The sequence below is a fragment of the Phoca vitulina genome, unplaced genomic scaffold (assembly GCF_004348235.1).
Source record: "Phoca vitulina isolate PV1807 unplaced genomic scaffold, GSC_HSeal_1.0 scaffold26, whole genome shotgun sequence".
In the NCBI taxonomy this organism is placed as follows: domain Eukaryota; kingdom Metazoa; phylum Chordata; class Mammalia; order Carnivora; family Phocidae; genus Phoca; species Phoca vitulina.
In genome coordinates this window covers 6988654-7015750 of record NW_022589729.1, presented here as the reverse complement: position 1 = coordinate 7015750, position 27097 = coordinate 6988654, and the positions used below count along the sequence as shown (strand labels likewise).

Here is a 27097-nt window from a genome sequence, read left to right as displayed (position 1 = left end):
TCTTATTACAGTCTTTGGTTTGAAATCTACTTTGTCTGATATAAGGATTGCCAGCCCAGCTTTCTTTTGGTGTCCATTAGCATGGTAAATAGTTTTCCACCCCCTCACTTTCAATCTGGGGGTGTCTTTGGGTCTAAAATGAGTCTCTTGCAGAGAGCATATTGATGGGTCTTGTTTTTTTATCCAATCTGATAGCCTGTGTCTTTTGATTGGGACATTTAGCCCATTTACATTCAGGGTAACTATTGAAAGATATGAATTTAGTGCCATTGTATTGCCTGTAAGGTGACTGTTATTGTATATTGTCTGTGTCCCTTTCTGGTCTATGTTACTTTTAGGCTCTCTCTTTGCTTAGAGGACCCCTTTCAATATTTCTTGTAGGGCTGGTTTTCTTGTTTGCAAATTCCTTTAGTTATTGTTTGTCCTGGAAGCTTTTTATCTCTCCTTCTATTTTCAGTGACAGCCTAGCTGGATATAGGATTCTTGGCTAAGTATTTTTCTCATTTAGTGCTCCGAATATATCATGCCAGTCCCTTTTGGCCTGCCAGGTCTCTTTGAAATCTAATATTTCTACTATTGTAGGTTACAGATCTCTTATCCCAAGGTGCTTTCAGGATTTTCTCTTTGTCTCTGAGACTCTTAAGTTTTACTATTAGATGTCAGGGTGTTGACCTATTTTTATTATTTTGAGGGGGCTTCTCTGTGCCTCCTGGATTTTGATGCCTGTTTCCTTCCCCAAATTAGGGAAGTTCTCTGCTATAATTTGCTCCAATATACCTTCTGCCCCCCTCTCTCTTTCTTCTTCTTCTGGGATCCCAATTATTCTAATATTGTTTTGTCTTATGGTATCGCTTATCTCTTGAATTCTGACCTCGTGATCCAGTAGTTGTTTATCTCTCTTTTTCTCAGCTTCTTTATTTTCCACCATTTGGTCTTGTCTATCACTGATTCTCTCTTCTGCCTCATTTATCTCAGCAGTTAGAGCCTCCATTTTTTATTGCACCTTATTAATAGCCTTTTTGATTATGACTTGGTTAGATTTTAGTTCTTTTATTTCTCCAGAAAGGGTTTCTCTAATGTCTTCCATGCTTTTTTCAAGCCCAGCTAGTATCTTTATAATCGTCATTCTGAACTCTAGTTCCGACATCTTACTAATGTCTGTATTGATTAGGTTCCTGGCAGTCGGTACTGCCTCTTGTTTTTTTTTGTTTGTTTTTTTTTAAGATTTTATTTATTTGACAGAGAGGCACAGCGAGAGAGAGGGAACACAAGCAGGGGGAGTGGGAGAGGGAGAAGCAGGTTTCCCGTGGAGCAGGGAGCCCAATGCGGGGCTCGATCCCAGGACCCTGGGATCATGACCTGAGCCAAAGGCAGACGCTTAACGACTGAGCCACCCAGGCGCCCCTCTTGTTCTTTTTTTTGAGGTGATTTTTTCCGTCTTGTCATTTTGTCCAGAGGAGAATAGAGGAATTAGAGAACAAAATGCTAACAGAGTAACAACGACTCCAGAAAAATATAGACTAAACAAATCAGAAGAGATCTGAAATCAGGGTAAAAGAAAGGGAAAGAAAGAAAAAGAAAAAGATAAAAAAAAAAGAATATGATCAAATATGATCAGGCTGGTGAATAGATCAGTGCCACACATTAGATTTTGGGCGTATTTTGGTCTGTTAGAAGAAACTGCCTCCCAAAATTTTAAAGAAAGAAAAGCTTATATATGTACAAAAATAAGGTAAATACGATGAAGGGATGGAATATGACTGTAAAGATTGAAATTATAAAAGATTTTATAAAAGGAATTGATAAGAAGTTGGTTGAAAAAAGAAAGAAGAGAAATTAAAAAAAAAAAGGGGAGAGAATGTGATCAGTCAGGAGACTAGAACAAAGCCATACACTAGAGATTTAGGGTATATTTTGGTCTGTTAGAAGAAACTGTATCCCAAAATTTTAAAGAGAGAACTTATATATATATATATGTTAGAAGAAACTGCCTCCCAAAATATATATATATTTTACACATATATATATACCAAAATATATATATATACACATATATATATACCAAAAATAAGGTTAACTATTATGAAGGGATAGAATATGACTCTAAAAATGAAAAATAAAAAAGATTTTTAATAAAGGGATTGATAAGATGTTGGTTGAAAAAGGGAAAAAGAAAAATTCAAAAAAAAAGAAAAAGAAAATTAAAAAATTAACTTTGAAAGACTAAAGAATCATGGTAAAAAAGCCATGAATTCTATGTGCAGTATTCCCCTAGTGCTGGCGTTCTGCCGTTCTCATTGATTGGTAAACTTGGTCTTGGCTGGCTGTTCTTGCTGATCTTCTGGGGGAGAGGCCTGTTGCCATGGTTCCCAAATGTCTTTCCTGGAGGCGGAATTGCCCCGCCCTTCCCGGGTCCGGGCTACGTTATCTGCTCGGGTTTGCTCTCAGGAGCTTTTGTTCCCTGCAAGCTTTCCGTAGAGCTTTGGAGGACGAGAGTGAAAATGGCGGCCTCCCAATCTCCGCCCCAAAGGAGCCAAGAACTCGGGGCCCGCTGCTCAGTGAGCCCCCAGAGAAAAGCAGTCAATCACTCCCGTCTCCCCGGTCTCAGGCCGCACTCCGTGCTCACCCGGCCTGTGACCGAGCGTTTCTATCTCTGGCACACGACCCCGTGTGGAGTCTCCAAACCCAGCAGATCCCTGCGGTGCACTCCCGGGCCGCTCGTCCTAGGGGAGGAAGGGGAGTCTCCCCGGATCTGCCACTTGTTGGGTCCCTGCTGGAAGAGCAGTGGCCCGACTGCCGTGGATCACAGTTTATGGCAACCCCGAGCTGAGAGCCCGCTCCTTGGCTCCGTCTCTGCAGCCGGCTTCCCCGCTCTGATACCTGGGAGCTCTGCCGCACTCAGGCACCCCCGGTCTTTCTGTGACCCCAAGGGTCCTGAGGCCACACTGTCCCAGCGAGGGTTCCACCCCCCGCTTAGCCACTGGAGCGACGTCCTCAGTGGAGCAGACTTGTAAAAGTTCCAATTTTGTGCTCCGTGGCTCTATCACTTGCTGGTATTGGCTGACGGAGGCCCCCTCCTCCACCGTCTATCTTCCCGAATATCGCCTCGGATTCACTTCTCCGCACGTCCTACCTTCCAGAAAGTTGTCGCTTTTCTGTTCAGAGAGTTGTTGCTATTCTTTTCTTTGATCTCCTGTTGAGTTTGTAGGTGTTCAGAATGGTTTGATCCCTATCCAGCTGAATTCCTGGGACCAGATGAAATTTAGGTCTCCTACTCCTCTGCCATCTTGCTCTTCCCCCCTCAATTCAAATTCTAATAGGTTTATTCATTGAAATTGACAAGTTAATTCTAAATATATGCAGAAATTCAAAGAATCTTGAATAATTAAAAATAATTTTGACGAAGGACAAATTTGGAAAACAAGCTATCTGATTTCAAGATTTACTTTACTTGTATAAAGATAGACATACAGATCCATGGGCCAGAATCAAAAGAATAGATATAAACACATATATGGCTAACTGGTTTTCAACAAAGATGTCAAGGTAATTCAAAGAGGAAAGGATAGTCTTTTCCACAAATGCCACAACAACTGGATATTCATATGCAAAACTAACAAACCTTCCTTATTTCATACAATGTAGAAAAGTTAAATTCTAAATTCATGCTACATCTAAATAATAGAACTAAAATTTTAAAACTACTAGAATGAAACAGAAAATTCTTATGACCTTGAGTTAAAGAAAGATTTCTAGATAGAAATAAGAAGCATAAGTAATAAACAATGCTAAGTTAGACTTCATCAAAAATTTTAAAAATTGCTCTTCAGACATAGCATTTAAAAAAGATAAAAGGGAAGGTTACATACTGATAGTATTTTCAAAATATGTAGCTGATAAAGGGGTTGCATGTGGCATATACAAACAACACTTGCAACTCTGTAATTTAAAAAAAATAAATTACAGTTGAAAAATGGGGAAAGATTTGGACAAATTCTCCAAACGAGATATGCAAATGGAAAATAAGCATACATAAATACACTAAACATCAATAATGATTAGGCAAATGGAAATTAAAAACACGATGACTTACCTCTACACACCCACTAAAATAGCTGAAATTAAAAAAAAAAACACAATTTCAAGTGCAGAAGAGGAGATAAAGCAACTAAAAATTACATACATGTATTACTAGTGGAAATGTAAAATATCACATCCACTTTAAAAAACAATATGACAATTTCTTATATCAAAGCAATTCTACTCCTAGGTGTTACTTGAGGGGAAAAAAAAAAAGATATAGATATATATATCTCCACAAAATAAAAAACAAAACAAAACAAACCAAAACTTTGTAGTTAAATGTTCATAAAGGTTTACTCTTAATATAGCCCCAAACTGCAAACAACTAAAATGTCCATTGTATGGTGCACAGATACACATATTTTATTATACCTATATAATAGATTATTATTCATTACTAAAAAAGGTTGAACTCCTGGTAAATGAATCTCAAAAGTATTATGCTATGTCTTTATACTGACATACTCCATGATCTGTATGATTCTATTTATATGAAATTTTTTAAAAATGACAAAATTGGAATAATAAAGGAGATGAATGTCTAGGTCTGGAGATTTGCAGAGGTTTGAAGATTGACTCAGAGAACATGAGGAAAATTTGGGGATGATGAAAATGTATTATATCCTGATGGTGGTGGTGGTTACACAACTGAATGTGTCAAAACTCATCAGATCATACTCTTAAAGTTGGTACATTTTTTGTATGTATATTATATGCCAATAAAAGCTAATTAAGTTAAAAAAATCAGAGTAAGCCCATAGCCTCATCATCTCCTATTTATTTTTATATCCCCAAAAGTAACAAGTGAGAGGAATCCTCTTGATTCTCTTCTTCTTCAGTAATAAAGTTCTTGATGTTTTGATGTTGAGAAATCTTAAGGTGTCTCTGACATCTTTAGATTACACAATCTACCTTCAAATTCCTGTGGCCTTAGGGAAACAAGAGGAGCTGTTAGGGTACAAAGAGACACTCAATACCTAATATAATTATTATTGTCTAGAGTAATGTTACAAGATGAATGTTGCAAGGAAATGTTGCAATACTTGTAGACTGAAAATGTATCATCATAAATAATGTTTTAAAAAGTAGTATCAAGTGTTTCTTTGTTGGCATACCTAATTATTGGTCATTGGTTTCCCTGAAAAAGCATTTGACTTTTAAGTTATTTTCACTGAGGATACATGAAATTTATTCTGTTGATTAGCTGAGAAATCTAATCTCAGTATCTGTCTACTAAAGCCTGGAATTGTTCATGCTAGAAAATCCTCCATATTACAGACATTTTTCCTGTCATGCTTCTTAAGCATTATATTTAGTCTGTTTTTGTGTTTGTATAATATTTCAGATCACATACTATACTGGTGTTTGGATTTTCTGTGATTTGAAAATAATCTGTAATTAAATCACATTTTGAGTTAATAAAAAGTGATCTGCAAGACTACATAGGATCAGCTATATACAATTCAGTTTCTTAAAAACTGTGTTAAAATAAAAATTAAACATAGAATTCATTAAAAGAATGACAGTATATGACATCAGAATTTCTATTTCTGTCACTTTCTAATACAAGAACGGGAGTAATTCTAAAACTAACTGAAAATATATACCGAATGAAAACACTTACCTATGAAATTAGGTATTTCCACTTAAAATTGCTACTTGGATAATATGTTTTCCATATTCCCACATATTATAATACTGTAAATATTTTTATGCCCAAAGTTTGCATCTTCATGAAGAAAAATAATGAGTTATGAAGAGAAATAAAACAGATGTTATTACTCCCCGGTTTGGTGTTTCAGTGATCAATCTATCTCTTCCTCTTAAATATTTGGCTGCATTTTGGTAAAGAAAGTTCTGTACCAAGGGAATACATAAGGCTAAAGCTGTACACAGATGTTCACATTTTAAGTGTAGTTTGGTTCCCATACTCACGGTCTTTTCCTCACTTTCCTACTTGCACACTAATTTGTTCAAGTCCTGCCTTTTGAGCAATGTTGTCTACATTCATCACATTTCTGGACCCCAGACTGAGAAATGCTTTGTCATTTTACCCAACCTTACTGCAAAATGCCAGACTTGTCTTGTACCTTGGCCTGGCTTGGCATATGGAATGCCAGAGGTCCACTTAGGGAAGGGTATTCATTGTTTAAATGGACCACATCAGACCACAGAGAAAAGGAGCCCAGTGAACAACCAGAATTGGCTCATCAGAGGAGGAGCTGAGATGTGGAGCTGTCCAAGAGAGAGACGGGTGAACTATTTTGTAGTGGAAACAAAGCCAAATGGATTGATAGGGTTCAGGAGGCAGCAGGAAGGTGTAACCAAAGTACAAGCAAGTGATGCCTAAGATTGATGGTGTGGAATTGGGCTACGCTGCCTGAAACAACAGTGATGTTTTCTTTATTTCTCTTGGGGAGGCAACAGGGTCAAGGCCTAAACATTGTATAAGAACCATTTTGCCATTTTAAACAAATCAACACTCTCAAATCATATCCCTCCCTACCCCAAGGTTCATCTGCCTTGTGTAATCCTTCGGTTACAAAAAGCACTTCAGAACCCCAAATGCAGACCAGTTGTAAAGCCTTCTTTCACCAAGGCCCAGCCTCGGGGTTAAATGGGGGAGTTCTGCCAGCCATCAAACTTAACAGCCTTTAAACATGTGCAACATTTCTCTAAGCAAATTGGTTCCTTAATATGGTAAAATGTGCGGCACCCAAAGGGAAATGCTGGTGATCTCATAGCCCAAAACTGATGGAGTCACAGCACTGTATTCCTGAAAAGCACTCATAGTTTCCATTTTGATAAAACCAGAAGCAAATACGAGAGTCAGTAGGTTTTGACATCCATTGTTCATTCTCACTGAACTTTTCTTCCTATATAGCAGAGCACAGTGGTTTAATTCATAGCTTATGAGATTTTTAAAATATAAGCCATTCAAATTTTTTCTATATTAATCAGTGGTTTCTAAAGATCCACAGGGATAAATAAACCCTGCAAACTGGCAGGGGGTTTTTGTGGCATAACCACTGGTAGTTATAAACAGTAAACAAAACATAGTAACCATTTTAAGCACAAGAGATTGCTGTATCACAGGGGGCATAAATCATTAGCTTAATAATTTCAGCAGCAGTGTCTCCAAAGCAAAATTAAGCCAACAGTTCCCCCTGTGGCAATAATGAAGTACTGTAATGCTAAAAGAAAAAAAAAAAAAGCAACCAAGAGAAGGCATTATTGTGCCTCGCAAGTGATTGAAAATCCAAGTTCAATAAATAACTGTAGAACTCTTGTCTCTGTGCTGTTCTTTTGAGAGATGGGAAAGGGGTTGCCTCTAAACCCCATGTCTATTCTTGTAGACAGTTTGACAAACACAAGTGCACTTTCATTCAAGCCCCCAATGGCTAGGATGTGCTGTAGGTAGGGGATGAATGTGATGACATATCACCATTGAGAAGATGACAAATTTCTCTCAGTTGTATAGGCAGACATTATTCACAGATTTAGAGAGAGCCAAAAGAATGCTAGGCCCAGGATAGGACAGAGAGATGACAAAGCTCCCCTCTCAGGGGCTCTCAAGCTACATGCCGATAATCTGAAAGAAAACACCTTCCAATTGTGAGCTGGGCCACTGCACCCAGCCACAGAAAAAACCATCGCGTACCCTCCTCCCTCCCATGAATTTCCCCAAGTGCCAAAGTTCATGTTTTTCTAACTGGCTAATGATTTGTTCATTTTGGAAAAGTGTACTTGGCCATGGGACATTATCAAACAAGAGGAATCAAGAAGGTCTCTGCCGTGTTAAGTCTACAGAGCCTTCATTTTTCACCTTGATTTTTTTCATCCATTTTATGAAATCAGTATAGTCTTGTCATTATCCTCAAAAAAGAACGTTCTGATTGAAGACAGTTTTTCCCCCCTCAATAATACCATTTCTTTAACGTAGCATTTTACCTACTAACAACATGCCCTATGTTTTAGGAGTACCTATTATGGATACAATGATCTCTTAAGAATGGATTTGGTTTAAAAATAGTATGATTCAGTCAAACAGAAGCTGTATTATTTGCACAAAGTTAACTATCACCTTGACTACTTTATTTAGTGGATTGAGGTGGTGATTTGTTTGACAATATAGGGATACAGATTAAACGGGAGTGTATAGGGTCAGAGTCGCTTTTATTGGATAAACACACCTAGGCACTTTAGAAGTGGTCAAGAAATGTCTTTTTTTCCTCATTTTTGTTATACTTTGTTTTCAACTATGACGCTTTAGACAAAGTTGTCTTAAGGAACCCAATGATTGTCCTCTGAAAATTTAATTATAGATATCCTTTACTTTGAGATACATAGCCTCTCTTTTATTAATCTGAAATGAGAAAACGGGAAGGAGAGAGGACTCTCTCTGCACCTATAGGAAAAAAACCTTTCTTCACCAGCTAAATAAATTATTACATTTTGTAGTTCCCTTAAAAAAAAAAAGACACCTCTAGCAATAATCACTATACCATGTATTGTAAGTACGGCATGGAAGTAATCTTGCATACAAAGCGGTGAGTAGTTCATCTCACTAATGGTCAAAGCTGGATCCTAAGAAAAATTGTGAGGGAAATGTGTTTGTCTTTATTGCTCCTTTCTCCCTCCTCCAGGCTTTCCCCTCTCCTTGGCCCCTCAGTGTTCCATCTTACCATTCTTATTTAAATTTGGTATCTTCCAAAGGTTCCTCATACTTAAGCCTAATAACAGGATTTAACCTAACTCCAGCAGCCGGAGGTAAAAACACACAGAAAATAAACCCATCTGACACACAGTGGAGGAACAGGCTAAAAATGAACCTAACCAAAGTCAACTAATCAGAATGGATTGGTAATGCTCTACTCTAACAGGCCACAAAGATCTCCCAACCAGAATAAGCATCAAAATTTACAAGCTGTGTCCAGAAAATGGGAGATTATGTATTTTATGTATTTGATAAGAGTCTAGTCAAATATATAAAGGAAACTTATAATTCAACAATAAAAAAAAACCAATTAACCTAATTCAAAAATGGGCAAAGGATTTGAATAGACATTTCTCCAAAGAAGACATACAAATGACAAATAAGCACTTGAAAAGATGTTCAACATTATCAGTCATTCAGAGAGAATATGCAAATCAAAACCACAATGAGGTGCCCACTTGACACCCACCTAGGAAGTCTATAATCAAGAGACACACAACAGCAAGTGTTGAAGACGATGTGGAGAAATTGCAGTTTTTGTACCTTGCTGGTGGAAATGCAAATATTGCAACTGCTTTAAAAAACTGTTTGGATGTTTCTCAAAAAGGTAAACATAGAGTTACCTTATGTCCCAGCAATTCCACTCCTAGGTATATGTCTAAGAGAATTGAAAACAAAAACTTGTACACAAATTTTCATAGCACCCTTATCCATAATAACTAAAAAGTGGAAATAACTCGGATGTACATGAACTGATGAATAGATAAACAAAATATGATACAACGATATGAAGGAATAAAATCCATAAAAGGAAATGAAGGGTTGGTACATGCCACAACATGGATGAACTTTAAAACATGCTAAGTGAAAGAAAGCCTACATAGGAGGCCACATAATGTATATTACATCTTTGTGAAATGTCCAGAACAGGTGAATCCATAATGACAGAAAGTACATTACTAGTTTCCAGGGGCTGAAAGGAAGAGATAATGTGGTGTGGCTGCTAATGGGTATACAGTTTCTTTTGGGGGTAATGAAAATGTTCTGGAATTAGGCAGTGGTCATGGTTGTACAACCTTGTGAATACGCTAAAAACCAGTGAAATGAACACCTTTAAAAAGATGAAATTTATGGTGGGTGAATTATATCTCGATTTTTTTTAAGTATTAAAAAAAAAGTATTAGTTACCATTCCTGTTTCAACCTACCTCCACCAAAGCTAGTAATTCCCTTTTCCTCTCACCCTGATTCAATGCAAAATAGGGTTTTAATTAAGCGATATCTTTATTTCTTGCTGTGTCTAGAAATGCCTCAGATACCTAAAAAGTCAAATTGGCTGTAGGTTCCTAGAAAGAGGTTATAGAAAACAATCTGAATGGTACATACCAATGTACTCAACTATGTTTTCCTAATTCAGTGCTTGCTTTTCTGGAAACCCATCCCAACACCCTCCCCTCACTTACTCTCCTTGATTTTTCTTCAAAGGATTTATAAAAATGAGACAAATCATGTATCCATTTTTTGTTTGTTGCTTTTTGCCTATCCTCCGCTCTAGAATGTAAGCCCCATAAACCAGGAAGTTAGTTTTGTTCACTGTTTTATCCCTATCACCCGGAACAATGCTTGGCACAGAGCAAGGCAGGCACTGAAGAAATGTTTGTTGAGTGAGAAAACTGGAGTAAGATTTTTCCCCCCATCAGATGATGAGGACGAATAAAAATGGTAGCAGCATCCAATACTTGCAGTCAGGAACATCAAGTCCTCCCTTAAGCCTACACCTTACCTTTCTCATGTTATGTGTCCATATCCTCGTGGACCTCACCACTGAGCTCTTAGGCACCCCTGGCCCCAAGGGCTCCAAATGTCAGCATCCCCGTCTTCATCTTCTGCTTTCTGTATCTGTTTCACTCAAAGATCCCTTCAAGTATTTCTGAACCTAGTTTAAAAACCTAACTTCTATTCCTAATTGAACTATTTGCTTGATAGTTTGGCTTGGGAATCTGAGGTCTGACCTGGAAATGAATTCTGACTACTACTGTTCTTGTGGTCAAACCAAAAGGCCAAAGGTCTTTCTCGTTTCTACTACTATGCATTCAAAATCATATTTTGGAAAAAGAAACAAAAAACAAAAAAACAACAACAACAAAAGAACTACAAAATCATATTTTGGCCAAACAAAACATTCTATTATGAAGTTTAAGGAGTATGTAAGTCATAGCCTTTGGCCTTAAGAAGAAGCTAAACTTGTCACAGAGAGTTTCTCAAAATAAAACAAAAACAAACAAAAAAAAGAACCCTCTGTGGCTTCATTTTGATGGTACACTTGTTTTGCCCTAAGTTTTAACTTAGACTTTATTTTTACTTTTTTAAAGATTTATTTATCCATTTGAGAGAGAGTGGGGGAGGGGCAGAGGGAGAGAATCCTCAAACAGACTCTCCACCAAGCACGGAGCCAGACATGGGGCTTGATCCCAGAATCCTGAGATCATGACCCGAGCTGAAACCAAGAGCCAGATGCCCAGCCGACTGAGCCACCCAGAAACCCTTAGACTTTATTTTTAAATGTCACATTGCATAGGCCTATGTTGAATTATTCCAGATCATTCAGTTCATTTATAGCTGCATTTTTATATTTCTGCTGCCATTACATATTACGTAGAACTCATTTAGTTGTCTTTCAGAAAGTAGGATTAAAAGTAAACAACATGAAATTTACTTTCAGAAAATTAACCCTTCAGTCATTTCTAACATACAATTCTCTCACTAGAATCAAACAAGTCAAAGCCCCTGATATTGCTCTAAGGGCCACTAAGATAAAGAGTGGTAACTGCTCCCGACCTTTCCACAAGCTCCTTATAGGCTCATCATGCAGAGCTCTCCTACGACTTATTTCTATTTAAAATTCCATTTCAGTACGATTTCAACTGAATAGAAGTATTTGAAGGGAGTGTGGGAAGACTGATATTTGCCTTCACTCTGCCCCCCCCCCCCCACCCCATGATGACCCTGATGACAACACACATCTGGCTGTTTTGAATCATCCCAATGATTGATTTGATTTTTCCACTCTTCACCTAGGCTTTTGGCATTGCCTAGACAAAGCTATCTCACATTGGGCTTTTGTCCCCAACTTGCTTCCAGCTGCATGCTTTGCACTACACTCTGCTTCACCTTTCTTCTTGGCTACACTCATCCCGGCCTCAATATGCTTTTTTTTCCCATATGTCATCCCAGCCCAACTGAGCACCAAACCTCACTCTGCTCCCTGTCCAAGACATACTTCTTCCTTGAATCCTGCACAGGGATTCATAGTCACAAGTCACTGTGTGTCTAATTACGCCTACAGAGCTTCACAGGAGATCGCAATGGGTAAAACTGGTATGAAAAGAAATGCCTGCCCCCAACCCAGCAATTGACTAGCATTGATTAAGTGTTGCCTTTATGGTTAGCATGCAAGCAGGTCCTGAGCATCCAAATTATGAAATTTCACTCTGCAATCTTACCTTCTCCCAGCATGAACTATATGGAACAATTCCACTTCATTTAGGCAATGCTGACTTGAATGTCTATTTCTTCAAAGGCTACTGCTAAGATGTGTTAGGGGTTACAAGGATAAAGAGCATACATCCTCTGCCCTCAGACTAGTTTCACAATACATACAGATGAGATTCTAACTTATGAAAGAATTGAAACTATGGGATTAAAGTAATGTTTACACCAATTTTGAACTGCAGAAGAAACTCCAATTTATTTAATTCTTACAGAGTTGCATAATTTGAAAACTGAGTTAATTGCAACCTGTGTTTATGTTATTGCCATCACCTACAAGACCAGTGAAAAGAAACAAACACTCCTTTGTCAGTATTATGAGAACCACTCTTGATGACTTGCATCAGAATTTCTAAAAGTGACTTTTGGTTCCATAACATAAGCAAGCACTGTTATTATCATTTCAAATCTCATTTTCTGTATCTTTTCACAATGTTATCCAAGTTCATTAAATGGTGGTGCTAAAGCTAACGCTGAAAAAAACCCAAATTCAAGAACTTTAGAGTGGAAGTAAGATAGGATAAAGCACCACAGAGAGAAAAAAAAAAAAAAAAACCCACAAACATTAATTTAGAAAAGAGCCCTCAGTCATGTAAAAAGTAACTTCAAAGAAAATATACACTAAAATAATTATAAATTTATAAGTTCCAAAACTGCATCCCCCCTTTGGGAAAATTCATTTTGAATTATTTGAGTTTTCAGTTGTACAAAGTCTCCAGGAATAACATTTCTCTCATATGAAAAGCAAGTGCCCTGTACTTAAATTTTATTTCCCACTGATCTACCTTACAATCCCCACAGTTTAGTTAGAAAAATCTCTTTATTATTCCACACATCCTCTGCCAAGGAAACCAGTATTATTCCTTTCACTATTTCTTTTATTATGCTCCTCTTCCTGTTTTAAATATCTTCACTCTTCCTACCCACTAATCCAAATATACGGCCCAGCTTCAAAGGCCCACTCAAGCCCCACCTCATCTGCAAAGTTGTACCTGACTTAGTAGAGTCATAGGATTTTATATTTGGAATGGATCTTGGAGATTATCTAGCTCAAATATTTTCCAACTGTGCAACACAGAGACATTTAGGAGCCTTTTGAAAAAGCATCAGAAATGGGAAGAGAAGTGTAAATGGGCAGCTGAGTCTTAGGGCTCTCACCCTCCCATCCGGCCCTGCTTTCAGCATTTTAATTGTTTTACCTTTCCAAGAAAGAAATTGCATGAACAACAGGTTGCTTTGGGGACGGGAAAACCCATAGCCCAACATGGTAATGAAGAAACTGGGGCTGTAGGCTGAATGTCTTATCCTGGTTTACAAACAGCCGAGGGGCAAAATCAGGCTAAATCCTAGGACCTTTGGACTCCCGGCCTAGCTACACTGATCTATTGTCTTTATCACTAAAATACTTCAAATTCCCTATGGATGATTCAATGGCTTCTTGTGTTGCATATTTGTGTCTTGTCTGTCCAATGCATTGAGTGAGGCTCTAGCTGCCCCATGCTGGGGTGTAATTTATACTCTTCTGTTTTTCTCTTAGCAGAGCTGTTGTTTCAGAAAGTATACTTGCTCTGTCTTTCCTTCCCAGAAGCATGGGCATTCCCACTTCATATATAAAGTTGGATAAAATAACATTAAGAAATCAACATTAGGGTATTGACTGAAATACCCTAAACTCCATCCTTTACAGAAACTCTCTCTTCTATTTCCAAACTTTACTCATTAAAGTTGGCATAAATTGTATTCAATACAGCCTCTTTTCATAAAAAAATAATGGATATTTCTGGCCTCGTTTCTATTTTTACTGTCATTGGGTTTACGAATCTAGGTTTAATCAATTAAACTTGTTCTAAATGGCACTATATTTTTTACCTCAAGTCTCATTTTGGTGATCTTTTACAATTGTAACAAGATACTTTAACAAGAAAAACTGACCTCTACTCTTATAAAAAAAATTTAATTTTTTAAATAATTAAAAACTTTACTCAGTTCTTCATCCTTTGTAAGCTTTTCCTCCAGCTGTTGTTTCTTGTGATAAACTTCTTGAAAGGGTACACTGTATGTGTTACCTCTCGATCCTCTCCTCTGAGCTCCATCTTAGATTCTATACTATTTACCTCTTCCATGAGGTTCTATGGCTCCATCTCTTTTCTTCCTCTATGTAGTCTATTTCATTTGCTCCCTTGAGTGTGTGAGACTCCAAATCTACTTTTCTAGGAGTGTCTTCTCATCACTGTCTTTAGACCAGGGCAAGAGGAGCCCTCTTCTGGACTCCAGGCTTTAGATACTCCACAAGGTGAGTAGTCTGCAGACCCAATAGGATGTGCTCACCTTAGGCCGACACCCTTCCATCTAAACTACCCTCTGATGTGTGCAATGTATCCCAAGGTACTAGGGATGGCCAACGAGTGGTTGTTTGTGAGAAGGGGGGATGTAGGCAGTGAGGGTGTGGACAGGGCTTAAGCCTGCAAGCTGGAGCCTCCCAAAGGGCACCTGAGGCCCATGCTGCATAGAAAGGGCCAGGGTTAGAACCAACAGGGATGGAAGGCTCTTCCGAAGCTACTGTCATCACATTTTAGCATAGAATTCTAATTCAAACCTAGCCATCAAGGTTGATATGAAGGCAATTTGGTCAGAATAGGAGGTTAAACTATATTTAACAGTTTGTGGCTTGATTTATAAATTTATTTATTTATTTATTATTTATTTATTTATTTATTTATTTATTTAAAATTCTATTTATTTGAGAGAGAGAGCGTGAGCAGGGGGGAGGGGCAGGGAGAGGGAGAGTGAGAATCGCGAGCAGGCTCCACGAGACCCTGAGATCATTGTGACCTGAGCCGAAATCAAGAGTTGGCTGCTTGCTTAATTGACTGAGCCACCCAGGCACTCCTTGATTTATAACTTTTAAATATTTAACATATGGAATGTAATCCTCCAATTTCACTCTTACCCAAGGACCTACCAATCTTACAGGAAAACAGGGGATTTTTCTATTTAAATCAAGATTAATTTGTGACTTCATACTTGTCTTCTTTTTAAAGGTGCACATGCAACTTAAAATATGAAAAGCTAAGTTAATATTTTCCTTCACATCTTAGACCTGCTTGTCCATGTTCGTGTCTTTTCTTAGTTAATAGAATCATGATCCACTCAGTTACCAGCTAAAGGTCTTGAAGTTATGTTCAACTTTCCTCTTCTCCAAACCTCAGGATTTAATCAGAGAGAAGATATATCTTATACCTAAAATGCCTGACTCCATATTTCAAGCCCCATCTCTCAGTTGATTCATTATAGCAGCCATTCAACTGCCCTCTCTGTTTCTGTCCCTCCTTCCTTAATCCACGGACTACATTTCCACCAGAATGATCACACTCACATTCATTACCTGTCTCCCATCCCTGCCCCATTTTCCATGGAATGGAAAACTAATTCCTTTTCAGTTTCAAGGTCTTCACAATTTGACCCCCCCACCCTTCCTACCTTACTTACTTTCTATAATCATTCTTGTTTCTTAGTCTTTATGCTTTATAATCTAGTCACTTCAGACTATTTACTAATCCCAGACGATTGGCTAATTTACAAATTTGTCATAAATTTTCACATAAATGCACATTTACTTACACTATTCCTTCTATCTGCACTTTCTTTCTCCTTAGGCTTCTCTAAAATTCCAATTAACTGTTCTATTGCCATTTATTCCATGAAGTTTTCCACAAATATTCTGCCAAAATTACTTTGTCTCTTATGCTCACTTAACATTTATTTATGCCACTATTACAATGCTTATATTTTTTGCAAGTTATGAATGGATGCCTTTGTATCCCTTACATACAAATTCCTTTCATGGGGGAACTAGTCTGTACTCATTTCTGTGTATTCCTCGGGCCTTGCATAGTGTCTCACACTTAGTAAGTGCTTTGTAAATGTTTGTTTAATTTCTAAGCCAAATTTAAACAGAGATTCATTTTAATAAAAATAAAAAACAAGCCATATACCATATTCACTCAGAGAGGACTATCAGAATATCTTTGTTCTATCCCAACCCACTGTGCGACCCTCAAACACTTACTTCATTAGGAGATTCTAAGATTTCTCTCTCCAAAACGGGTTTAACATCTCCTCTAAAAGCTGCAGTGGTGTCTGCAAAGCTTGTCAAGAAACCCTGATGAAAGGCAGTGCAGAGCTGCAGGCATTATTACAAAGACAGGTACAGTGTGCAGTCCAGAACCAGCCACCTGCGCGTCCTTGGTTTTCAGAGATGACTTGCACATGTAGGCCACAGGTTTCCCCAAGTCACTTATCACCCTGTACACAATGCTCCTTAGATGGAGACCATCTGGGATTGCAAAGTTTTCCATCCTGAACTTGTCCAATGTTTTGATCACCTGCTCTGACAGAAGTCTGGTTTTGTTTCGTATTTATAGTGTGTCTCCTGGGCAGTTTATGGATCTGTTTCTGGCATTTTCCCTCAAATCATCTTGGGAATCACAGGATGAAGTTAGGGGAGCAAAAACCTAAGTTGCTGCTTTAACTTTCTGTTCTGGGATTTCCATATCATTTTGGTTTTTAGAACCGGTGAAAATAAAATGCTGTGTCTTTACTCAGTAAATATGCAGATGAAAACCAAGTAAGCCTATCAAATACCTAGATAATGGTGACAGCAATCCCAACTGCTTGGGAGTTCACAGGTGACTTTCACAAATATTATCTAATTTAATTCCTATTATAATCCTGTGATACATGTCCTGTTTTATAGCTCAAAAAGAATGGTTCACAGATTTTTCTTTCTTGGGGTTACAGAGCTAGTTAGTGATTGAGCTAGGACACAAGGCTTCTAAACCCAAATCCCATGATCTTTAGCAGAGTATAACATATAGGAAATAGCCAAATAATTTTAAAAAATGTATCAGCTATCTTTCAGAATAAAGGATGCAATGTTATATTTATTTGAAGAGCTAAGAGTTATTTAAAGCATAGTAAATTCTCACTCATATGTCACAAAGTGTGTTTGTGAAAAAGTACCAAAAAAGGAAAAAAAAAGTCCAAATTGCAGTATTTTAAAGTTTTATTACTGATAAACATGATGTGTACGATAAACTAAAATGTAAATGGATAATAAGTTAAATACAGTCAGTAAAAGAGAAAGAATAATTTGAACCAGGCCTTTATTATTGCCTTCAATTACCAAGCTCAAAAAATTTAATAATTACTCAAACTATTTTATATATCCTATGTAAAAATTTTCATAGATTTTATAACGCTAAACAAAGCTTATTACAGGCTGCATTGAGCTCTGCCTCACAACATGATGTTTGTTTTTCTCAATGTAATTATTATTTATACTATTTCAAATATTGTTCATTATAATGCATTAAAGAAACTGATCTTTAAAAATCAATTTATCAATATTAAGCCCAAGTTTTATTTTATTAATTTATTTGTTTGTTTTTTGAGGGGGGAGGAGGGGCAGAGGGAGAGAGAGAATCTCAAGCAGGCTCCATGTCCAGTATGGAGCCCAACTCGGGGCTTGATCCTAGGACCCTGAGATCATGACCTGAGCTGAAATGAAGAGTCGGACGCTTAACGGACTGAGCCATGCAGGTGCCCAAGCCCAATATTTTTTTTCCAAGCCCATTTTTTAAAGAAGAAGTTATTGCAATGGCATTGATAGCAGTAATAGCATCAATTTCTGGTATTACCTTCTTGACTTTGGGCAATAATTTGGTCTTTTTAGGCTTCTTTTATTTTTCCACATGTAATATCAGCCATAAAGTATGATTTTTTTCCTTGTGGGTGATAAGGAAGATTGAGAAGAAATGGAGAATGCCCAAGGTCCTATGTATATGTTGTGTTATTTCCTAAATTATCTGAGAGACTATTGATGCCAATAATCTAATCAAATGAAGTTATTTCACCTTCCTTCTACTTTATGAGAATTTACTCCATTTTAATTTTAATTCTTGTTGTTTATACTTGAAGTGAATTGTAACTTCTTTTCAATATACCTTCTTTTCTAACATAGATACGTAAGGATATAACTGGCCACCAATACCTTGCTTTAGCGGTAGCGTTTGGGCATACAGTGTTTTCACTGGCATTCGGTATTAAATGCTGTACAATCGCCCTTATGATTTATTTTCACCCATAAGTTATTTAGACTTGTGTCTTCTGGTGTTGAAACATAGATGAGGGAATAGGGCTATGTCTCTTACTCATTTCTGTGTTTATTTCATTGTGATCAATATACATAGCTACTTAGATACTGACTGGTATGTGTGGAGACTTCCCTTGTGTTCCAATATATGTTTCGTTGTTTTAATTTTTATTTTAATGTCCCAGGGGTGCTGTAAAAGACTGTGAATTGCCAAATTATACATGGTTCTCTATATGCTCATTAGATTGAAGTGGTTGTTCAAATATGTTCTAACTTTACTAATTTTTATTTGGTTTATCAGTTTCTGAGAAAGTTGAGTTCAAATCTCTTACTGTATTCTTTTTAATGGTTTTACCTATTATTTATGGACACTTTTTTTGACTATTTCTAGATATTGAAAATTATCCTATTTTCCTAGAAAAACATCACTTTTATCACTAAGTAATGAAAGTGAGAATGCTTTAAGCCTTGAATATATCTTGTCTGATATTAATATTGCTACACCAGCTTTCTTTTAATGAACATTTACCTGAGAGATTTCTTTTGTACCCTTCCATCTTCAGCTTCTCTGCACCTTCAGTATACTTTAGAAATGTCTCTTCTAGAAAATATTCTTTGTTATTCATTCAATATCAAAAATTTTAAAAGGCAAGTTTAGATGATTTACATGTTTTGTAATTACTTATATTTTGGGATTTATGTTGTTTTTCATTTTTTGTTTTCTCTTTTCTACCTTCTACTAATTCAGATCTAGTCATTTCCTTTCCTCCTGCTACAGGTTTATGTTAAATATCTTGTTTCTATTCTTTAGTTGTTGCTCTCAAAATTTTAGCATAGAGGCTTAAATTAACAGCCTAATTAACCAATATTAATTTTCTTGAGCAACATAAAAAACAAGTTTTTTAATAAAATCTTTCTCCCAAAAGCTTCCATGTTTATGCCTAGTATTTAATTACTAACTTTTTCCACAGATTTATGGAGATATAATTCACATATCATAGAATGCATCCATTTGAAGTATAGAAATCCATAATTTGGCTATTGTAGATAATGCTGCTATAAATTATTAGGGTGCATGTATTCCTTTGAATTAGTTCTCTGTATCCTTTGGGTAAATACTTAGCTGTGCAATTGCTGGATCATAAGGTAGTTCTATTTTTAAATTTTTGAGGGAACTCCATACTGTTTTCCAGAGTGGCTGCACCAGTTTGCATTCCCACAAACAGTGTAAAAGGGTTCCCCTTTCTCCACATCCTCGCCACACTTGTTTCTTGTGTTGTTGATTTTAGCCGCCATTCTGACAGGTGTGAGGTGGTATTTCATTGTGGTTTTGATTTGTATCTCCCTGATGTCAAGTGATGTTGAGATTCTTTTCATGTCTGTTGTCCATCTGTATGTCTTCTTTGGAAAAATGTCTATTCATGTCTTCTGCCCATTCTTTAATTGGCTTATTCATTTTTGGGGTGCTGGATTTTATAAGTTCTTTATATATTTTGGATACTAACCCTTTATCAGATACACATTTGCAAATATCTTCTCCCATTCCTGGAAAACATCAGAAGTGTCTGTTGAATGATGAATGGATAAGAAAGATGTGGTAAATATTTACACACACACACACACATACACATATACACACATAAAATGGAATATTACTCAGCCATAAAAAAGAATGAAATCTTGGCATTTGCAATGACATGGATGGAGCTAGAGAGTATTATGCTAAACGAAGTAAGTCAGTCAGAGAAAGACAAATACAATATGATTTCACTCATATGTGGAATTTAAGAAACAAAACAAATGAGCAAAGGCAGAAAAGAGAGAGAGGCAAACCAAGAAACAGACTCTTAACTACAGAGAACACACTGATGGTTACCAGAGGGGAGGTCCATGGGGTGATGGGTGAAATAGGTAATGGGGATTAAGGAGTGCACTTGTGATGAGCACTGGGTGTTGTATGGAAGTGATGAATCACTATATTGTACACCTGAAATTAATATTACCCTGTATATTAGCTAACTGGAATTTGAATAAAAACTCTAATTAATTAATTAATTAATTAATATGGTATACAATTCACGGGCTTTTAATATATTCACAGAGCTCTGCAACTATCACCACAAAAAATTATAGAACATTTTCATCACCTCTAAAAAGATATTCAGCATCGCTTATAAAATAAGTCCAATCCTTGGCCCTGGGATACCACTAATCTAATTTCTCTCTATAGATTTGCCTACTCTGCACATTTAAAAAAATGAATCATACAACATGTGTTCCTTTGTGTCTGACTTTCACTTAGCAAGATGTTTTCAAGTTTACCCAGGTGGCAGCATGTATTAGAACTTCATTTCTCTATTTTGCTTGAATATTCCATTGTATGGATATATCACATTTTATATACCATCCATCAATTGATGGACATACAAGTCATTTCCACTTTTAGCTATTATGACAAATGCTGCTTTAAACACATACACGTTTCTGTGAGGATATATATTTTAACTACTCTTAGGTATAGGCGTAGGTAGGAATGGAATTGCTGGATCACATAATTCTATATTTAGCCTTTTGAGGAACAGACAGAATATCCTCAAGGGCAGCCAAAGTATTTTACATCCTCAATTTACATTTACTTTTACATTACCTTTTACAAACTAGCAGGTTGCATTCCCACCACATTCTAACACTTGAAATTATCTATCATTTTGATTATAGTCTCCCTAATAGGTGGGAAGTAGTATCTCATTTTGGTTTTGATTTGCATTTCCCAGATAACCAATCATTTTGAGCATTTTTTCAGGTACTTATTAGTCATTTGTATATCTTCATTGGAGAAATCTCTAGTCAGATCCTTTGCCTATTTTTAATTATTTTTCTTTCTATAATTTAGTTGCAAATTTTCTTTATAAATTCTAGATACAAGGTCTTCATTAAATCTATGATATGTAAATGTTTTCTCCCATACTGTGGGTTGTTTTCTCACTTTCTTGGTAGTATCCTTGAAACACAAAAGATTTTTAATTTTGATGAAATCCAATTCATCTATTTTTAATTTTGTTTCTTGTGCTTTTGTGTCATATCTCAGCATCCACTGTCAAATATGAATATAAGATTTATCCCTATATTTTCTTCTTTGAATTTTATAGTTTTAGCTTCTACATTTAGATCTTTGATCCATTTTGAATTCAATTATATGTATAATGTGAGGTAAGGGTCCAAATTCATTCTTTTGCCTGTGGCTATCCAGTTCTCACCATGTGTTGAAAAGACTTTTATACTCATTGAATGGTCTTGACATCCTAGTTGGAAATTAGTTGACCATAAATACATGGTTTTATTTTATTCTGCCCTCTATTCCATTGATCTATATGTCTATTCTTATGTTAATACCACACTCTCTTTTTTTTTTTTTAAGATTTTATTTATTTGAAAGAGAGAGAGAGAGACCATGAGCAGAAGGAGGGGCAGAGGGAGAGGAGAAGCAGACTCCCCACTGAGCTGGGAGCCCAATGTGGGGCTCAATCCCAGGACCCTGGGATCATTACCTGAGCTTAAGGCAGAGGCTTAACTGACTGAGCCACGTAGGTGCCTCAGTGCCACACTCTCTTGATTAACATTGCTTTGTAATAAATTTGGAAACTGGGACGTGTGAGTCCTCCTACTATGTTGTTCTTTTTCAAGATTGTTTTCACTATTCTAGGTCCCTTGAATTTCCATATGAATTTTAGGACAACTTGTCAATTTTTGCAAAGAACCCAGATGAGAGTTTGACTGGGATTACATTCAGCTATACATAGATCATTTTGAAAGTATTGTTATTAATAATATTGTCCTCCAATCCATGAACATTGGACGTCTTACCATTTATTTAGGTATTTCTTAACTTCTTTTAACAATATTTTGTAGTTTTCTGAATATGTTTACACTTCTTTTGTTTACTTTATGCTTTTTGGTTATACTGCAAATAAAATGTTTTTAAATTTCATATTTGGATTGCTCATTTCTACTGTATAAAAATACAAATTGATTTTTGTATATTGATCTTGAACCCTGCAGTTTTGCCGAACTTTATTAACTCTAATGGTATTTTCTGGATTTGGGAGTGTTTTCTATATACAAGATAATGTCATCTGCAAATAGAGACAGTTTTAATTCTTCCTTTCCCATCTGGATGCCTATATTTATTTTTCTTTCCTACTTGCCATGGCTAGAACCTCCAGCACAGTGCTAAATAGAAGTGAGACTGGACATCCTTGACTTATTACTGATCTCTAGGGGAAAGCTTTCAGAGTTTCACCACCAAGCATAATGTTAGCTGAGGTTTTCATTGACACCCTTTATTGGGTTGAGGAAGTTCATTTCTGTTCCTCTTTGTTGAATGTTTTTATCATAAAAGGGTGTTGAATTTTGTCAAATCCTTTTCTAACTGTTTTTAAAACCCTCTTAAAATAATCACTGTAATTTTAAGTGTTTTACAGTGAAGTGTATTTATATTCACCCACTTGTTTACAAACTTTTAAGCTCACCACTGCTTCTTGTATTGCATTCTTTTTCTTTGGGCTTAATCTTATTGAGGGTCTTAACAGAGAAGATCTTTCAACAAAGCTCTGTGAGTTGCAAGCTTACTCATTCTTTATCTGAGAATTTTTCTATTTTATTCCTTTCACTCATGAATAATTATTTAACTGGATATAGAGCTCCAAGTTAATATTTTGTTTTCCTCAGAATTTTTAAAATATCTTTCCACTGTCTTTTTTGCTCCTCTAATTACTTATGAGAAGTAAATTGTCATCACGCTAATTGGTAACTTTATTTTCCTTTTTTGCTGCTTTTTAAGATTTTCTCTTTGAAGTTGATATTCTGCACCAAATGCAACTATGCTGTGTCTCTACGTGAATTTGGTTTTTTTATCCTATTTGGGAAATAGTATGCTTCTGCAATCTGAGAATTCAAGTCTTTCTTCAATTCCAAATAATTCTGTCTCTATTTCTTGAAGACTGTCACTCATCAAATTCTTTTTATCTCCATTCCATGAAAGTCTTTCTTAGTAAAAGTATCTTGAACCTTATCATGCTATTTCCCATGTCTCTTGACTTCTTCATAATTTAAATTTATGAATATCTATGTTTCATTCCAAGTGATTTCCTCAGAACTATGGTTATTAATTCTCTCTTCAGTTATATTCAATTTATACATCCATGGAGGATTTTGTTTTTTCAATGACTACATTTTTACTTCAAGTAGTTTCATTTTATTTTTCAACTATTCTTGTTTCATTACCATTTATGATTCATCATTATATCAAATTATTATTTCTTCTTTAATTACTTTAACAAGATTATATTTAAAGAACTATAAACCTACTTATTAATATCTTTCAAATTATTCTATTAACATCATTTCTTAGTATCTTATAATCATATTCTCTCTCGTTCTCTCATCTTTAGTGAGTAATTTATTTCTTTCCTTTGTCCCATGTATCCAGGGGTGTAGAATTATTTTTATAGAGTGACTGAGCTTTTTTGTTTGTTTCCTTAAGCCTCACAGTCCAGTGTATTCTTCTGGTCTCAGATAAGTTTTTAAAATTAATTTCAAAGATTGTTATTCCTACTTTATGCATTGACTATAAATTTTGACCACATACTTGCTTTTGGTGCAGACTTAGGTTCTTGATTTTTCTCTCATGAAATTATTTATAATTTTGTCCAGAACAAATCAGCAACATTTTTTTTGTTGTTGTTCTTGCCTAGGTCTGTCTGCAGGGATTTCTCTTCTAATGGCCTGTCCTCAAGGGACTCTAGGCTATATCTGATAGTCCTCTGAGCATAGGGTTCCTTCTGGATTTGAGTTATCTGTTAGTTTCTGGCATTTGGATTTAGAGATTTCCTTTTCTCTGTGTTTGGCTATGTGTTTTCTTAGTTCGTATGGTATTATATCCAGTATTTTGTTCTGTGTTTATAGTTTAAGAGTGATCATGGAAAAGGATTCATGCAAAATTAAATTCAGTTTGTGCTTAGTAGTAGTTTAGACTAGAAAATTAAATAGGGGGAATGGCTTGGACAACTATTTCACTCCCTGATTTTGTACTTTTGGACACATTTTCTAGAGTGCCTAACTCTGTATGGTGGCAAACTATGAAGACATACAAAAACTTTAGTTATTCAATCCTGATTCAATCCATATTCAAGCCTCATTTATGAACCAACATGCTTCATCTTCACCACCTATAGTGAGAAATCAGCAAGAGAAATCCAAATGAGAACAAAAAACTACTTAACTTCTATATCATACCTAAAACTTTTGTTCTTGCTTTCTTGCACACACAAAAGAGATATAGACCTCAGAGAGTATTTTTATGGACGATGGTCTCTCAAATTGAGAACCTCGATAATGATATCATTACTTTTCCCCTACGACTGCCAGCCAGTATGTCTTAAAATTTAAGTCACATCATGTCACTCTCACTGGTTTCCCATCTCATTAAGCATAAAAAAAATTAACTCAGTTCTATGAGCCTAAAAAGGCCTGTGAATCTAGCCCTTGATACTTCTTTATCCTCATCCCCTTCTACAGTCCCCTTAGCTCACTTCACACCAGTCATACTAGTTGCTTATTGTTCCTCTATATGCTAAGCAAGATCTCATCTCAGAGACTTCACACTTGCTAGTCATTCTATTTTGAACGTATTGAATAAACCATTTACTCCCTAACAGTACTCTGGTCAAAAGCTACCTCTCATGCAACACAACATAAAATAGAAATCAACACACACCTCTCATTCTCCATACCCTATTTTTTTCCCCTTTCACAGCACTTATCAGCAACTGACACAGTATCCATGTACCTGGTTATTTGTTTATTGTCTGTTCTCTTCTCATAGAATATTCATAGATTCTGGAATGACAAGTTTGGGTTTTTTGTTTTGTTTTTTGGGTTTTTTTTTTTGCTTGCTTGGTTTTTAGTTTGGGGATTTTTGTTGTTGTTACTGCTGCTGCTGTATCCCTAGTGCCTAGAAAATTGCCTAGCATATAAAAGATTTAACCTGAAACACTAAAGGAATACCATAATTTACACTTTTTCAAAAGTGAAAAAAACAGATGTATGTAAGCAAAATTTGTTTATGGATATTATTTGAATGATACACACACACTCATATCTATATTAGAGTACATATTTGATATATAAACATATTTTATGCTATGTATTTAATATATTAAGGTTATATTAACATATAATATATTATAGATTTTAATATATATGTGTGTATACACATACACACACACACACACACACACACACATATATATATATAGAGAGAGAGAGACAGAGACAGAGACAGTGACAGAGGGAGATCTATCAGCTCACTGTCTGATCCAAAAGTATGGACTTATGGATAAAAATCCTAAGTTAAATAGTAATGGAGGAAACGTGCTCTTTCTTCTCAAGTAATTTCTCCAAAGAACCTTCCATCTTCATCTAATCCATACAGGAAACACAAAGAGCCCCAACAGAATCTCACTATCTGAGTCATTGCCAGTGTCCTCTTAGAATATGGAAGACTGGGTTTGAGGGCAATGATCTCAGTATCATCCCAGGGAAGAGAATCTAGAGAAAGAGAATGTTAATGCAGTAAATATTCTGATAAACTAGTCCATGCTGTTTATGACTCAGAAAAAGAAAACAAATGAATATCAGGATTTTAAATAGTCTGTTTATGTAAAGCATTAATGGTTGAGGAAAATAGATATTATCATGCCTTAATATATCTTTCAACTATGAGTTATGATTAAATCTTAGAGAGAAATGCTTTTGAAATAACCAGTTGTAATGCCAAAACATTAAAACTTAAATAATAATAAATAGCAGATGGAGGGAGGAAAATGCAGAGATAAAGGTATTTTTAAATTCCTGATTGCTCAGAGAGCATTACTTTTATTTACCATTAATTAGGAAACAGTAATTTTAAAGAAATGGTAGGTTTTTGAGAAAGTTAAAAAAACTCAGAGAAGAGGCACATTTTGCTAATCAAGTCACCCAACTCAGTCACATGGATTATCAGTGGCATATAATGGAAAGAAAATGGAACATGGAAAGAACATTGGAGATGTAGGTCCACCATTGGCTAATTTGGGGATTTTAGCTATAAATATGTCACATAACATATCAAGTCAACGTACTCAGCTTGAACCATGAAACAAGTTAGGTGACAATTGCACCTTTCTTTTCTTCTTCAGTTATTTCCATATAACTGTATCAGCAATCTTTGCTACTCCTCCTTCAGTTTGATTAATTTGGCTGCTGACATCAGCCAAAGAATGGCCAATCTATTATTTCATTTGTCTGCCATAAACAGAGTCTGAGCCAGAGTGAAACAATGAATAAGCAATCAGATTCCCTTCAGAGGCCATAGCTAATGAAAAAAAAATTAAAGGATGATCGAGATCCCTTTTTTGCATATCCACTCCCTATCTTTTTCTACTTAATTTCCTACACATTTAAGATGCATAAGCCATGCTAGAGACAAGTCCCACAAATTGTCTCTTTAGTCTCAGAAAATAACAACAGAAATACCGAGGATGAGGAATTCTTGGT

General features: G+C 36.0%; 1 long non-coding RNA gene across 6 annotated transcripts in view; it reads right to left on the bottom strand.

The window, feature by feature from the left end:
* LOC116643430 overlaps positions 1–27097 on the bottom strand; it is a 445025-nt gene that overhangs the window by 354927 nt on the left and 63001 nt on the right. For 4 of the 6 annotated variants that reach the window (XR_004301555.1, XR_004301552.1, XR_004301557.1 and 1 more), the window contains one exon: positions 4094–4115. The exons of the other annotated variants lie outside the window; for them this stretch is intronic. This is a non-coding gene — a long non-coding RNA (uncharacterized LOC116643430). The remainder of the gene's footprint in view (positions 1–4093; positions 4116–27097) is intronic. 6 annotated transcript variants of the gene reach the window in all.